Below are 14,782 nucleotides of genomic sequence, written 5' to 3' on the forward strand. Positions count from 1 at the left end.
GGCCTCCTCTCTAGGTCCTGACCCCCAACTTTCACTGCGCCTCTGCACCTCTCACTCTCAGGGCTCTCTGTTTCAGACCTCAGTCCATTCTTAGCTTCCGCGACCCGAGTTCTCGCGACCTCGCTACTTCTGTCCATCACGCACGACGGCAGGTAATCCTCCTGTTCGTTCACTCGCCTGCCAGCTGCTGCAGCGGGCAACTCCTTCTTGCCTTCCCACTCGGAAATCTTGTCCTTTATGCTGAGGGCCTTGTGCCGGGCTCCAGCTCGGGCGCACGGGCGGGGGTTCTGGACACCATCTAGCTGCTTCCTTCCGGCCCTGCTGGCTTCGTTGGGGCCGAGGTCTGCAGCCGGGCCACTGATGATCATGTTTGACCCGAACATGTCCACTCTCGCCTCCAGCATGAGGTTGTTCAGGCTTCCCAGGGGGTTCCTTCTGAAGGGCGACTCCCGATCAGTCTTGGCAGAAGGGATGTAGGACTGAAATGGTTGCCTTAGAAGGGCTTCTCCAGCGGCTGGACCTTCCACCTTGACCTTGTGAGCCAATCTGTAACTCAGGTTTTCAGTCTGGCTGTGGCTGCCCTCGGCTGGCCTGCACACTGTCATCATGTCAGCAACAAGAGGAGCTCCAGGTGGCCTCCCAGCGGGCGGCGGCTCCACGGGCTCCGGGGTGCATCTCGGGGACGTCCGGGCGCGCCCGGGCGGCGGGCGGTGCGGTGCGGGGCCGGGCGGCGGCGGGACCCCGGTGCGCCATGGCCCGCAGCCCTCCGCCCCTTTGTCCGCGCGGCCTCCCGCGACCGCCGGCGGGCCCCGGGGGTCCCCGCCGCGCGCTCTCGTCGGGTCCCCGCCGCCCCTGGCCTCGGCGGCGCGCTCCTCGCGGCCGCCCTGCGCCCCTCTAAATATGACTTTTCTATGAAAAAAATCTGGGAACTTCCCCCATTCACATGTACACCTTGGTGTTTTTAATCCAACCAATGCATACAGTAAAAGATACACATGGTGTAAAAAAAAATACATACAATTTGAGATAGGATTGCAGTGTTTCCCAGGCTGGCTCAGCTGTACCTCTCCTCAGCCTCCTAAGGAGCTGGTGACCACAGGTGTGTACAACTGGGCTTCAGCACAGAGACTTTTAATGAGTCATTTTTGTCAGAGGAAGATCTGTTGCTATATTTCAAAGGAAAATGTGCTGAATGAGAGAATGGACTATAGAGACATGACAATGGGACTGAAGTTCCTATCACAGACTGCAGTGGGACTCTCTGCTTTATTATTATTTACTCCTTTTCTGCAATGAATGCACATTTAGGGCAGCAGATCTGATTCTGAGGCACCTGATCATAGCCAACTCTGGTCACTCTTGCCAGAGGAATTCCCCAGACAACAACAGATTTTGGGTTGAAATACTTTTTCAATGACTGGATGCAAATTTATTTTGTACATTCAGCGAGTGAGCAGGAGTGTGTCCATTGGCATCACCGGCCTCTTGAGTGTCTTCCAGAACATCACAATCAGCCCCATGAGCTCCTGTTGGAAAAATCTCAAAGGAAAAGCTCCAAAGTACATTGACTTCCCCATTTCCCTCTGCTGGATCCTTTACATGGTGGTGAATTCCATTTTTCCTCTCTATACAATTAGCAAATAGAGTAGCAACAACCTGACAGAAGATATTTCAGGTATTGTTATTCTGCAGAGTGTGACAAAATCACAGAATCATTATATGCAACATTGTTTGTATTTCCTGAAGTTTTCTTTTCCATGCTCATAATCTGACCCAGTGGCTCCATGATTCTCCCTCTGTATAGGCACAAGCAGCGGGGTTCAGCACATTCATAGCATCAAAATTTCCCCCAGATCCTGCTCTGAGTCCATTGCCACCCAGAGAATCCTTGTCCTGGTGTGCACCTTTGTGAGTTTCCATATCCTCTCCTCCCTATTAAATGTTTGTGTTGTCCTTCATTTTAATCCCAGTTGGTGGTTGGTGAACACCAGTGCACTGATTGCCATGTGTTTTCCCACTGTCAGCCCCTTTGTTCTCATGAGCCATGACTCCATTCTATGCAGATTGTTTTTAAGGAACAAAAATTCTTAAATTCTTTAATAATTATATGAATTGTATGTTTTTGCACAATGTGCAATTATTTAGTCATTTTTCATGCTTAAAACACTAATTGAGAAACTTATGGAAGACTCATTTGTCTTTCTATTTTAAACCCCAAGGGGCATTTGGATCCTCAGCTACCTGAATGTGGGATCTATGAGTGAATGGTGAAAGGGAATAAAGCTGATTATGCTCATGCTGATGCACAGCATCCTGTATAAAGTCATCTGAATTCATATAGTTGGAGGCAAATCAAATGAATGAGTTCTCAGTCCTAGAAAATCAGTTTAGTCACAATGACTGGACAAGAGGTGTACTCCTGAAAACATTTGCCAGAAGAAAATACAGTGCAGAAATGAGTGATGGATATTGTAGTCAACAATATCTCCATATATTTATCTCTCCATATGTTTATCTAATATGTTCCTATCTTGTGGAGAGATTTTATTCAAGGGTAAAACCAGATCATAAGAATACCTGGGATATATGTGAAATTAATAGACTTTTTTTTCAAAATTTTATCATTCTTGTGGTTAGAGAATGGAGATGAAATAAAGAGAGGCCCAGGCAAGTGTATGTAGATGGTGGTGCCCTGCAGGTTGGAATCTGGTGCGCTGGACAGTGGAGCATTGTCATGCAGCTATCCTGCTTTATGCAGGGTAATGCAGTCCAAGATTCCCAATGCATTCCTGAATCCATGCATGCTACTGAGCTCTATAGTGGTTTGGAGACCCTGATTAAAAACAATGTGTTTCAACATCTAGAGCAGTCGATCAAGTCCACACCAGTAGGCACAAGAGAGACTCCTGCCATACAACAAAAAACATTTTATAGATTCAATGCAATGCCACCAATATTTCAGTGACATTCTTCACTCAATGAGATAGTGGCAGAAAAATTTCCTCAGAAGAAATGAGATAGACATCAACATACAGGAAATCATATAGGACTTATAGAGAAGATCAGAAGAGAAATTCTGCAAGATGCATCATAATCAACATACAATATGAAGAAAGAAAATTAAAAGCCATAAGAAAAAAAAATTATGTCACAATGTATGTCTTAGCAAATAAAAAAGAAAAAAAAAACATATGATCCTATGCAGCTTATCAGATCTTATAGAGGGAAACTAGAAATCAATAGCAAGAAAACCCACAAAAACATGAGATTGAATGATACTTCTTTAAATAAAGAGTGGATCATTAATAAATGATAGAAAAATCAAGGAAGGTTTAGAAACAAATGAGGGCGGAGATGCAATGTATCAAAGTCTCTGGGAAATTCTGAAAGTTGTTCTAAGGGGAAAATTTATAACATTGAATATCTTCACTTAAAAACAGTTCACAAATAAATAAGCTTATGTTCTATGGCAAGGCCTTAGAAAATAAAGAATAAACTGATTCCAAAGACAGGAAATAATTAAGATCAGAGTCAAATTAATGAAATTAAGAACAAAGAAAAATACACAGGATTAATACAAAAGAATGTTTTCTTTGAAAACATAAACAAGCTGAAGAGCCCTTAGTCAATCTCTTCAAAAGAAAGAGGGGAATGACCCAATTTAACAAAATCATAGTTGGAAAAAGGAGCTATTGACAAAGACATGACTGAAATCTTGGGGATCATTAAAAAATTATTTTGAAAATTTGTACTCCAATAAGTTAGAAAATCTCAAAGATTCATACAAATTCCTAAAGACATATGATGTACCCAAAGTGAACCAAAAAGATATAGAAAACATAAACACACCAATATGAAGCAATGAAATTGAAGCAACAATTAAAAGTCTTCTACCTCAAAAAGCCCAGGACCCTTTGGGTTTTTTGGGGGCACAGTCTTCACTTGTCAAAATGTCCTAGAGTGATCTAGATTGAGACCCCTCATAGGTGTGGTATGCACAGTGTCCTGTGTCCTGCAGACTTCTTCTTCAGCCTAAAACCTGAGAGACAAACGGAAAGTGAACATAGGTCAACATTGCAAAAACCAAAGGATTGATTTTCACCATAAAAATTTTATTTATTCCTTAATTACATAGCTGTTGCATACTCTATTAATATTCTCTGAAAAATGATGTGTAATATTCTGAGAACTTTCAGTGCTGTTGGATTAAAATGGTCACATTTGCTTATGTGATACTTAGTAAAAATGTCAGAAACTGCTGTCTGATCTCTCTAATTCTGGGGATCTTATTTGTGAGATACTGTTATAAGCATTTCTCTTCCAGTACTAGGTTCTGTTTGTGCTTCCTACCATTACTGAAGCAATATTCATGAAGTTATAATTCCTACAATATTTTCATATCATCATTTCCAAATTAATTCATATTAAATTATACAAATGAGCCCAGGGTTTTCTAATATAAATTGTGACATTAGAGTTTTTCTTTTCCTTTAGACATCCATCTCAGATTATTTCCCTCATTCCATTTGTTTGGTTTTTCTTTGTTTTTTTTTTTTAATTTTTGTTTTTGTTTAAAATCATGAGCCTAAAATACCTGAATATTAAGAATTAACAAGGTTTTGGATAGAAGAAATCAGGTAAGCATCATTTCCTGCACCTTTCATAGAGACCTTTTCAAACTTTAGGGGTCAGGAAATAGCAATGACCTCTCCTAAACTCCTAAACAATTATTTTGAATTTACTAACAAGGAATTCATGATTACCTTAGTAATTAGCAAGTGTGGAGAAAGTTTTTAGCAAAGTCCTGGGCTCCCCAGGCCTGCCCTGCCATTGCCTACAGGTGAAGTGATAATCGCAGCCCTAAGAGGAAGTGAGGTCACAGGAGCTCAGACCTTTATCTCAGGTGCCGCTGCCCCACTCCCTCCATGCTGGCTGTCAAGACCTCACACTGAGCCCAGCACCTTGCACACAAGAAGCATGGTGAGTATTTTCTATTTCTGTCCCAGAGGTTGAGTATATAAGGAGGGAAGTTTTAGAAAGTGCTCATTTCTGGAAAATGATTTGGGGTAGAAACATATCTAGTGCCTGTGTAGAGGAGGGAGGGGAACAATTCTTTTGGTGTGAGCTGAGTTAGTAGGCATCATGTCCCTGATCTGACGCCAATCCAGGATGGCTCCAAATACAATGTAATAAGGTCTTCACTGAGGGTGACTACTGTTAATAATCCCAGACGTTGATAATGAAATCTGTTTGTGGAGGTGCTGAAGCATTGTGGTAGTTAAAGCACCCTGCTGTCCACATTTCCTTACATGAATATCTTACATAGAATAAATCACCAGTATTCACGGGGTGCGGCGGCACATGTCTCTAATTCCAGCTGTTTGCAAGCCTGAGACAGGAGGGTCATGAATTCAAAACCAGTCTCAGCAACTTAGCAGGTCCTTATGCAACTCAGTGATTCCCTGTCTCTAAATAAAATATCAAACATGTCTGGGGATGTGGTGCAGTGGTTAGGTGCCCCTGGATTCAGTCTCTGGTACCAAAAAAAAGAAATCATCAGTATAATTGTAGCTGTGTTCATAATGCCTTCATGCCTACCATAAAGATGAGGATAAAACTATGAAAGTCGCCTCATCCTGAGCAGAAACCCAGATGAGCATCTATTTCTGATTCACTCAATGGAGACAGAATTTGGGTCTCCATTGAATCACCTATGGTGTGATATTGTGCTGAGAATTCTTCCCTTCATGACCTTGGGAATGCACCAGGTAAAGTGAGCAACTTGATGAGTATTAGACAATGGTTGTCAGGACCAAAGCTGTCTTGTGTTTTTTTCCTCTGGTTTGTTAATATTCTCACGTTAATCCCAAACCCATGGCACATACTTCTTTGTGTTCCATTTCATACAAAGCATAGGATTTCAAAGTTTCTTGTATCATATTTCAGAAACCCTGTTTTCTTACCAATGGTTTCATAAGTGTTGGTAAATATAAGCTTTTAGCCTGAAATGAGTAACAAGTAAGTTTGTATCCTACCCTGTACTAGTATTTCATGTGTCATGGTTTAGAGACAAAGTTATGTCATTCAATGATTTATTCATACATTCCACTATAGTTTTGTTCTTGGAATGACCACCATTTGATATTTCTTTTTTTTTTTTTTATAAAAATCATAAATTTACATAGGGCAATGTTGTTTGATTCATTCTGTTATTATTTTCCCTTCCCCCCTCCCCTCCCACCCCTCTTTTCCCTCTATACAGTCCTTCCTTCCTCCATTCTTACCACCCTCCTTATCCCTAACCCTAAACCTAACCCTAACCCTAACGCTAACCTCTCCTATCCCCCATTATATGTCCTCATCTGCTTATCAGCAAGATCATTTGTCCCATAGTTTTTTGAGATTGGCTTATCTCACATAGCATGATATCCTCCAATTTCATCCATTTGCCTGCAAATGCCATGATTTTATCATTCTTCATGGCAGAGTAATATTCCATTGTATATATATGCCACAGTTTCTTTATCAATTCATCAACTGAAGGACATCTAGTTTGGTTCCACAACCTGGCTATGGTGAATTGAGCAGCTATGAACATTGATGTGGCTGTATCTTGGTAGTATGCTGATTTTAAGTCCTTTGGGTATAGGCCAAGGAGTGGGATAGCTGGGTCAAATGGTGGTTCCATTCCAAGTTTCTGAGGAATCTCCATACTGCTTTCCAGAGTGGCTGCACTAATTTGCAGCCCCACCAGCAATGTATGAGTGTACCTTTCTCCCCACATCCTCACCAACACCTATTGTTGTTTGTGTTCTTGATAATCTAATTGGGGTGAGATGAAATCTTAGGGTAGTTTTGATTTGCATTTCTCTTATTACTAGAGATGTTGAACATTTTTCATATATCTGTTGATTGCTTGTACATCTTCTTCTGTGAAGTGTCTGTTCATTTCCTTAGCCCATTTGTTGACTGGGTTATTTGTATTCTTTTTTTTTTTTTTTTCTTACTTTTTATTTATTTATTTATTTTTTTTTATTGTAAACAAATGGGATACATGTTGTTTCTCTGTTTGTACATGGCGTAAAGGCATACCATTTGTGTAATCATAAATTTACATAGAGCAATGTTGTTTGATTCATTCTGTTATTTTTTCCCTTCCCCCCACCCCTCCCACCCCTCTTTACCCTCTATACAGTAGTTCCTTCCTCCATACTTGCCCCCCTCCCTAACCCTAACTCTAACCCTTCCCTCCCCCCCATTATGTGTATTCTTGGTGTAGAGTTTTTTGAGTTGTTTATAGATTCTGGAAATTAGCACTCTATCTGAAGTATGAGTGGCAAAGATATTCTCCCACTATGTAGGCTCTCTCTTCACATTACTGATAGTTTCTTTTGCTGAGAGAATTAGTTTGAATCTATCCCAGTTATTGATTCTTGCTCTTATTTCTTGGGCTATGGGAGTCCTGTTAAGGAAGTCTGATCCTAAGACAACAAGTTGAATGTTTGGACCTACTTTTTCTTCTATAAGATGCAGGGTCTCTGGTTTGATTCCGAGGTCCTTGATCTATTTTGAGTTGAGTTTTGTGCAGGGTGAGAGATAGGGTTTTAATTTCATTCTGTTGCATATGGTTTTCCAATTTTCCCAGCACCATTTGTTGAAGAGGCTATCTTTTTTCCATTGCATATTTATGGCACCTTTGTCTAGTATGAGAAAATTGTATTTATTTGGGTTTGTGTCCATGTCCTCTATCCTGTACCATTGATCAACCTGTTTATTTTGGTGCCAATACCATGCCATTTTTGTTACTATTGCTTTGTAATATCTGGTATTGCGATATCCCCTGCTTCGCTCTTTCTATTGAGGCTTGCTTTACCTACTCTGGGTTTCTTATTCTTCCAGATGAATTTCATAATTGCTTGCTCTAATTTTGTAAGGTACATCATTGGGATTTTAATTGGAATTGCATTGAATCATTATACCACTTTTGGTAGTATGGCCATTTTGACAATATTAATTCTGCCTATCCAAGAACATGAGAGATCTTTCCATCTTCTAAGGTTTTCTTTAATTTCTTTCTTTAGTGTTTTGTAGTTCTCATTGTAGAGGACTTTCACCTCTTTTGTGAGATTGATTCCCAAGTATTTTATTTTTTTCAATGCTATTGTGAATGGGGTAGTTTTCCTAATTTCTCTTTATGAAGATTCATCACATATATAAAAATGCATTGGATTTATGAGCATTGATCTTGTAACCTGCTACTTTACTGAATTCACTTATGAGTTCTAAGAGTTTTCTGGTGGAATTTCCAGGTTCCTCTAAATATATAATCATGTCATCAGCAAACAGGGATAGTTTGAGTTCTTATTTTCCAGTTCGTATCCCTTTAATTTCTTTGATTTGTCTAATTGCTCTAGCTAGAGTCTCAAGAACGATGTTGAATAGAAGTGGTGAAAGAGGGCATCACTGCCTTGTTCCAGACTTTAGAGGGAATGCTATCAGTTTTTCACCATTTAGAATGATATTGGCCATGGACTTAGTGTAGATGGCCTTTACAATGTTAAGGAATGTTCCCACTACCCCAATTTTCTCTAGTGTTTTGAGCATGAAGGGATGCTGTATTTTATCGAATGCTTTTTCTGCATCTATTGAAATGATCATGTGATTCTTAACTTTTAGTCTGTCGATATGGTGAATGACATTTATTGATTTCTGGAAGTTGAACCAACCTTGCATCCCTGGGATAAAACCCACGTGATCGTGGTGCACTATCTTTTGATATATTTTTGTATGTGATTTGCTAAAATTTTGTTGAGAATTTTTGCGTCAATGTTCATTAAGGATATTGGTCTGAAATTTTCTTTCCTTGATGTGTCTCTGTCTGGTTTAGGTATCAGGGTGATATGGGCTTCATAGAATGAGTTTGGGAGGGTTCCCTCCTCTTCTATTTTATGGAATACTTTGAGAAGTATTGGAATGAGCTCTTCTTTAAAGGTTTTGTAGAACTCGGCTGACAACCCATCTGGTCCCGGACTTTTCTTTTTTGGTAGGCTTTTGATGACCTCTTCTATTTCATTGCTTGAAATTGATTTATTTAAGTTGTGTATTTCCTCCTCGTTCAGTTTAGGTAATTCATATGTCTCTAGGAAACTTGTTGTTGTCTTCGAGGTTTTCTCTTTTGTTGGAGTATAGATTTTCAAAATAGCTTATAATCATGGTTTTTATTTTACTTGTGTCTGTTGGGATATTTCCTTGTTCATTCCGAATTTTAGTAATTTTGAGTTTTCTCCCTCTTTCTCTTAGTGTGGCTAAGGGTTTATCAATTTTGTTTATTTTTTTCAAAGAACAAAATATTTATTTTGTTAATTTTTCCGATTGTTTCTTTTTGTTTCAATTTCGTTGATTTTGGCTCTGATTTTAACTATTTCCTGTCTTCTACTACTTTCGGTGTTGGTCTGCTCTTCGTTTTCTAGGGCTTTGAGCTGTAGTGTTAAGTCGTTTATTTGTTGATTTCTGCTTCTTTTGTTGAATGCGCCCCATGAAATAAATCTTCCTCTAAGTACTGCTTTCATAGTGTCCGAGAGATTTTGATATGATGTGTCTTTGTTCTTATTTACTTCTAAGAATTTTTTAAATTTCCTTCCTGATGTCTTCTGTTATCCATTCATCATATAATAGTGTATTATTTAATCTCCAAGTATTGGAGACGTTTCTGTTTTTTATTCTGTCATTTATTTCTAATTTCAGTCCATTATGATCTGATAGAGTACAAGGTAGTATCTCTATCTTCTTGTATTTGCTAACAGTAGCTTTGTGGCATAAAACATGGTCTATTTTAGAGAAGGATCCATGTGCTGCTGAGAAAAAAGTGTATTCGTTCTTTGTTGCATGCTATATTCTATATAAGTTGGTTAAGTCTAAATTGTTGATTGTGTTATTGAGATCTATGGTTTCTTTATTCAATTTGTGTTTGGAAGAACTATCCAGTGGTGAGAGAAGTGTGTTAATATCACCTAGTATTATTGTGTTGTGGTCTATTTGATTTCTGGAATTGAGAAGGATTTGTTTGACGTACATGAATGAGCCAATGTTCGGGGCATAGATATTTATGATCTTTATGTCTTGCTGATTTATACTTCCCTTAAGCACTATGTAATGTCCTTCTTTATCCCTTCTGACTAGTCTTGGCTTGAAGTCCACGTTATCTGAAATGAGGATGGATACTCCAGCTTTTTTGCTGTGTCCGTGTGCATGGTATGTTTTTTCCCATCCTTTCACCTTTAGTCTATGGGTATCTCTTTCTATGAGATGAGTGTCTTGCAGGCAGCATATTGTTGGATTTTTCTTTTTAATCCAATCTACCAGTATATGTCTTTTGATTGATGAGTTCAGGCCATTAACATTCAGAGTTATTATTGTGATATGGTTTGTATTCCCAGTCATTTGACTCATTTTTGTTTTTTGACATGATTTCATTTCTCCTTTATTTGGCTATTCCTTTAGGCTAATTCCTACCATTATTGATTTGCATCGCTGTTTTTCATCTCTTCCTCATGGAATATTTTGCTGAGAATGTCCTGTAATGCCGGCTTTCTTTTTGTAAATTTCTTTAGCTTTTGTTTATCATGGAAGGATCTTATTTCATCGTCAAATCTGAAAGTCAGTTTTGCTGGGTATAAGATTCTTGGTTGGCATCTGTTTCCTTTCAGGGCTTGGTAAATGTTGTTCCATGCCCTTCTGGCTTTTAGGGTCTTGATTGAAAAATCTGCTGAAATTCTTATTGGTTTCCCCCTGAATGTAATTTGGTTCATTTCTCTCGTGGCCTTTAAAATTCTGTCTTTATTTTGTATGGTAGGTATTTTCATAATACTGTGCCTTGGTGTGGGTCTGTTGTAATTTTGTATATTTGGAGACCTATAAGCCTCTTGTACTTGGTTTTCTTGATATCTCATAATTCTTGTAGATTCTGTTCCTGATTTCTTACCATCTTTTCTGTTTGGCCAACTTTGTTTTCAAGATTAAATATTTTGTCTTCAATATCTCAGGTTTTGTCTTCCAGGTGTTCTATTCTATTGGTTATGCTTTCTATGGAGTTTTTAACTTGGTTTATTTTTTCCTTCATTTCAAGGATTTCTGTTTGTTTTTTTTTTTCAGTATCTCTAACTCTTTATTGAAATGCTCTTTTGCTTCCCGTATTTGCTCTTTTAACTGTTGATTGGCGCCTTCATTTAATGCCTGCATTTGTTCTTTCATCTCCTCGTTTGCTTCCCTGATTGTTTTAATTATGTACATTTTGAATTCCCTTTCTGACATTTCTTCTGCTGTGCAGTCGTTGGCTTTTATGGATATAGTATCTAGTTTGTTTGGGACATTTTCTTTCCTTGTTTTCTCATATTGGTCAGATGTTAGTGGGACTTTGTGATATTGCAGATTTCCTCTTTTGGCTTATAGTGTCCTGTAGATTTCCAGTGTATCACCTCCCAGCCTTCAGTATCCTGAAGTCTTGGAGTAACTTGATAATGCAGTGCTTCTGAAGAAAGCTGTCCCTAGCCCACTACTGGTTCCAGGGCTTGGAGCTGGCTCCGTGTGGAGAGGCTCTCACTGGGGGGCCTGCTCCAAGAAGGTGGCCGTGTGGGAGGAGCCCACCGCTGGAGTGCCCAGGGCTGCCTGGAGAAGTTTCTAGCTGCCCTGTCGTACTCTAATAAGCCACCCGAATCTGGGCCTGCCACGTGATGGCAGCGACCTGAGGCCTGGTCTAGATTGGCTGAGAAAACAGCTGACACTGTGTCAGAGTAGCACAGAACTTAGTGGGCTCTTCGCTCCTGACCTAGCCAAGTTCAGCTCTCTCAAGTCTCCAATCCTTCACAAAATACCTGTGAGTTTAGAAAGTCACATAACATGTTTCCAATCTCCTCGTTTTAACAATAAAATTATTGTAAGAGTCCACATCATAGATTTATGAAAATTCAGGAAGTGATGATATATACAGGATCATAAAAGTGATCATAAACTATACACAGTATATTTCAGTTTAAGCATTTGCCTCCTAGAAGCCTCAAAACAAAGGTTGAAGTATGCATTTATCAGTGGGAATTTTGGATTTCCAGTGATAAGGATAAATGTGTTGGTATGGCATGTTCCTGTGCAAGATACTCCTGCTCAGAATGAAAAAAGAATTTTTTAGGAGAAAATGGTGGTGTGACCTCTAGGGAAATAGGAATAGGAATGGTCCATACATCTCAGACTACAAGTAGAATCCTGGCATTTTCCAGCTGAACTCTTGCGTGGGTGCACCGAACGCAGGTTGAGCCCATGCAGTTGACTGTGAAGCACCTGAAGACAGTCCCTTCTCAGTCATTCTCTCCAAAGGTGTCTGTAAGAAAGTGGAAGTTATATGTGGAAGCACTTATCAAAAATCATGAAAAAATTTATGTGTATCCTAACAGTCTGCAGAACATGCTCATTGGCCCCATCTTTCTATTCAGTGTCTCTCATCATCTCAATAATCCCCAAGAACACTTTTATAATCCTGTGTGATTAAAGTGGTGCCTTCCTGGATTTTCATGAGTATATCATGTGGACTCTGACATTCTTTTTATTGTCAACCATGTGAGGAGGACAGAAAAAAAAGGTCCCCTGTATATTGAGTCCATTTCTGTGTATGCTGGCCAGAGTACCTTTCCTTAAATATTTGGTTGTTTAATGCAACAGTAAAAACATCATAAAACTATTATTGCAGTTATACTAGTGATTCCTATTAGAGTTCCCATCTAGGCTTCTGGCTCTGAATATTTCATCCTGTGCACACATCCACAGCTGGTCAAATACATCCAGTGAAAGACTTTTCCCCAGCTCACTTTTTTGGTGATTTTACTTTTTTACTGAAAGTATCATACAGGTGTCATAAGTGTACAGCTCAGTGGAATTTCACAAATGAAACACACTAATCTGTGCAACACACAGTTCAAAAAACACAATATTGTCAGCTTCTCAAAGACTCCCTATCCCTCTCCTAAGTCAATGGTCCCCAAAGAGACTTCTGGTTATTTGTATGAGTGGAATTGTTGGAACTTAGTTTTGTATCTGTTGTAACATTTTCAAGTTGAAGTGATTTTTTCTTGTAGGGTACTTTTAACAAATGAATTCAGACAGTTGAAATATTTTATATTTTGCTCTTTTTTTTAGTCCATGTGATTTTTGTGGGTGATGTTGGCACTCAGTGGCCTTGTGGTATGGGATTCCATTTTGTGGATATCCATTGATTGAGTCATTCTGTTGTTAATGTGTTTATCTGGGTGGCCTTCAATTTGAAGCTGTTATGTTTCTAGAAAATAATCTCTGGCATTTGTATTTTATTATATAAGTAGGATTTGGAGGTGGGGTATATACATTCAAGTGTGATGGTTGTCTTATAACTTATATCAATCTACTTAAATAGAAACCACCCCTTTTCCAAAATATCTGTAGCAATTTTAGCATGCATTGTAATTGTATGAGATTCCTAATTTACTTCCATCTGGTCAAAACTTAGTATTTCTTGACATTTTTATTTTAGTTTCTGTTCCTATGTGATCATACCAGGTAGTGGTCTTAACAGAAGCACCAAACATATTCCCCATGCGCTTATTCATTCATTGAATAATGTCTTTTCTCTTTTAGGTTTTGCTGGAATATATTGTCCATCTTATTGTATTGTTCATTCTGTGAAGTCTCTCCCACTGACTGAGTCACAGCGCATATATAGTATCATAGTGATGAGAACAATTTTTTTTTTTTTTTGGATTTAGATACTGACCATTTTATATTTTATAGAAAGAAGCTCTCTGTTTTGTTAATGCTTATAGTATATACTACAATTCCTGCCAAAATCTTCATGAAATTTAAAAGGTTGGTATTAAATATAGTTATTTCTTTTCTTGAACATTCTAAAACATGCCATTTTGGATTACCCTTCAAATTATCAGGGCAAAAAAGATATACAAATAGAGCATATATTTTAACACAGTATAAATCTGTTTACAATTATGACAAAAATACCTTCAATTTTCAGACATTAAAAAAAAAAAAAACCCTAAGCAAATAAAAGGTATTTTGGGTCAAGTTATTTCTTAGTACAAATAATATATCATGTCAAACAGTTTTTCAGCCAACAGCATTAAAAAATTTGCCATTATTAATTGTTAAACAATACATTTACATGGTGAAATAAGATATAAGACAACTTACAGAAAAAAAAAAAACTCAAAAGTATTCCAACTCCTAAAATAAGAAGTAAGAAATCTACAAATTAAAAAATTTGAAATGTTTCTTGGAAAATTTTTATGCCTTACTTGTACTCTCAAATTCACTTGAACTGCTTGACATATATAGTTTAATACTTAAGAAGACTGTAGCTAAATTATTTAATAATATTTATAGAATGTTACCTCTCTGGGTAGACATGTTTCACAGAATAGTTCTTAATTAAGAACAAATCACTTGATAGTTTTAATCGCAACTTATGATTGACTGATAAATGGATTAACAATCTACTCAGTAATTTAGACCAATACGAGGAATAATCTGATAAATGCTCACTGTGCAATTCTGTCAACTGGTAAAGTCAAGAATTTGACAGAAATTTAACTCAGCTGGATTACATGTTTCCATGTGTGTTATGGGTCAACAAAAATAGGTATACAAATGTCAAGCTTTTTCCTGTATCTTTTTTTGTTTGTTTGTTTTAAAGAGCAGTTCAATGATTTGGTGGGGGGCATTGGTTAGTACAATACAGAGAACAGGAAAA

At 38.2% G+C, this 14,782-nt stretch overlaps 1 pseudogene across 1 annotated transcript; it reads left to right on the top strand.

The window, feature by feature from the left end:
- The first annotated feature begins 606 nt into the window (after window positions 1–606).
- On the top strand, window positions 607–2,091 carry LOC306648546 (vomeronasal type-1 receptor 4-like; annotated as a pseudogene). The gene is made up of 2 exons: window positions 607–878; window positions 1,367–2,091. The product of its transcript is annotated as a vomeronasal type-1 receptor 4-like (transcript).
- Window positions 2,092–14,782: the final 12,691 nt, after the last annotated feature.

Source organism: Sciurus vulgaris (genome assembly GCF_902686455.1).
Source record: "Sciurus vulgaris genome assembly, chromosome: 17".
Taxonomy (NCBI): domain Eukaryota; kingdom Metazoa; phylum Chordata; class Mammalia; order Rodentia; family Sciuridae; genus Sciurus; species Sciurus vulgaris.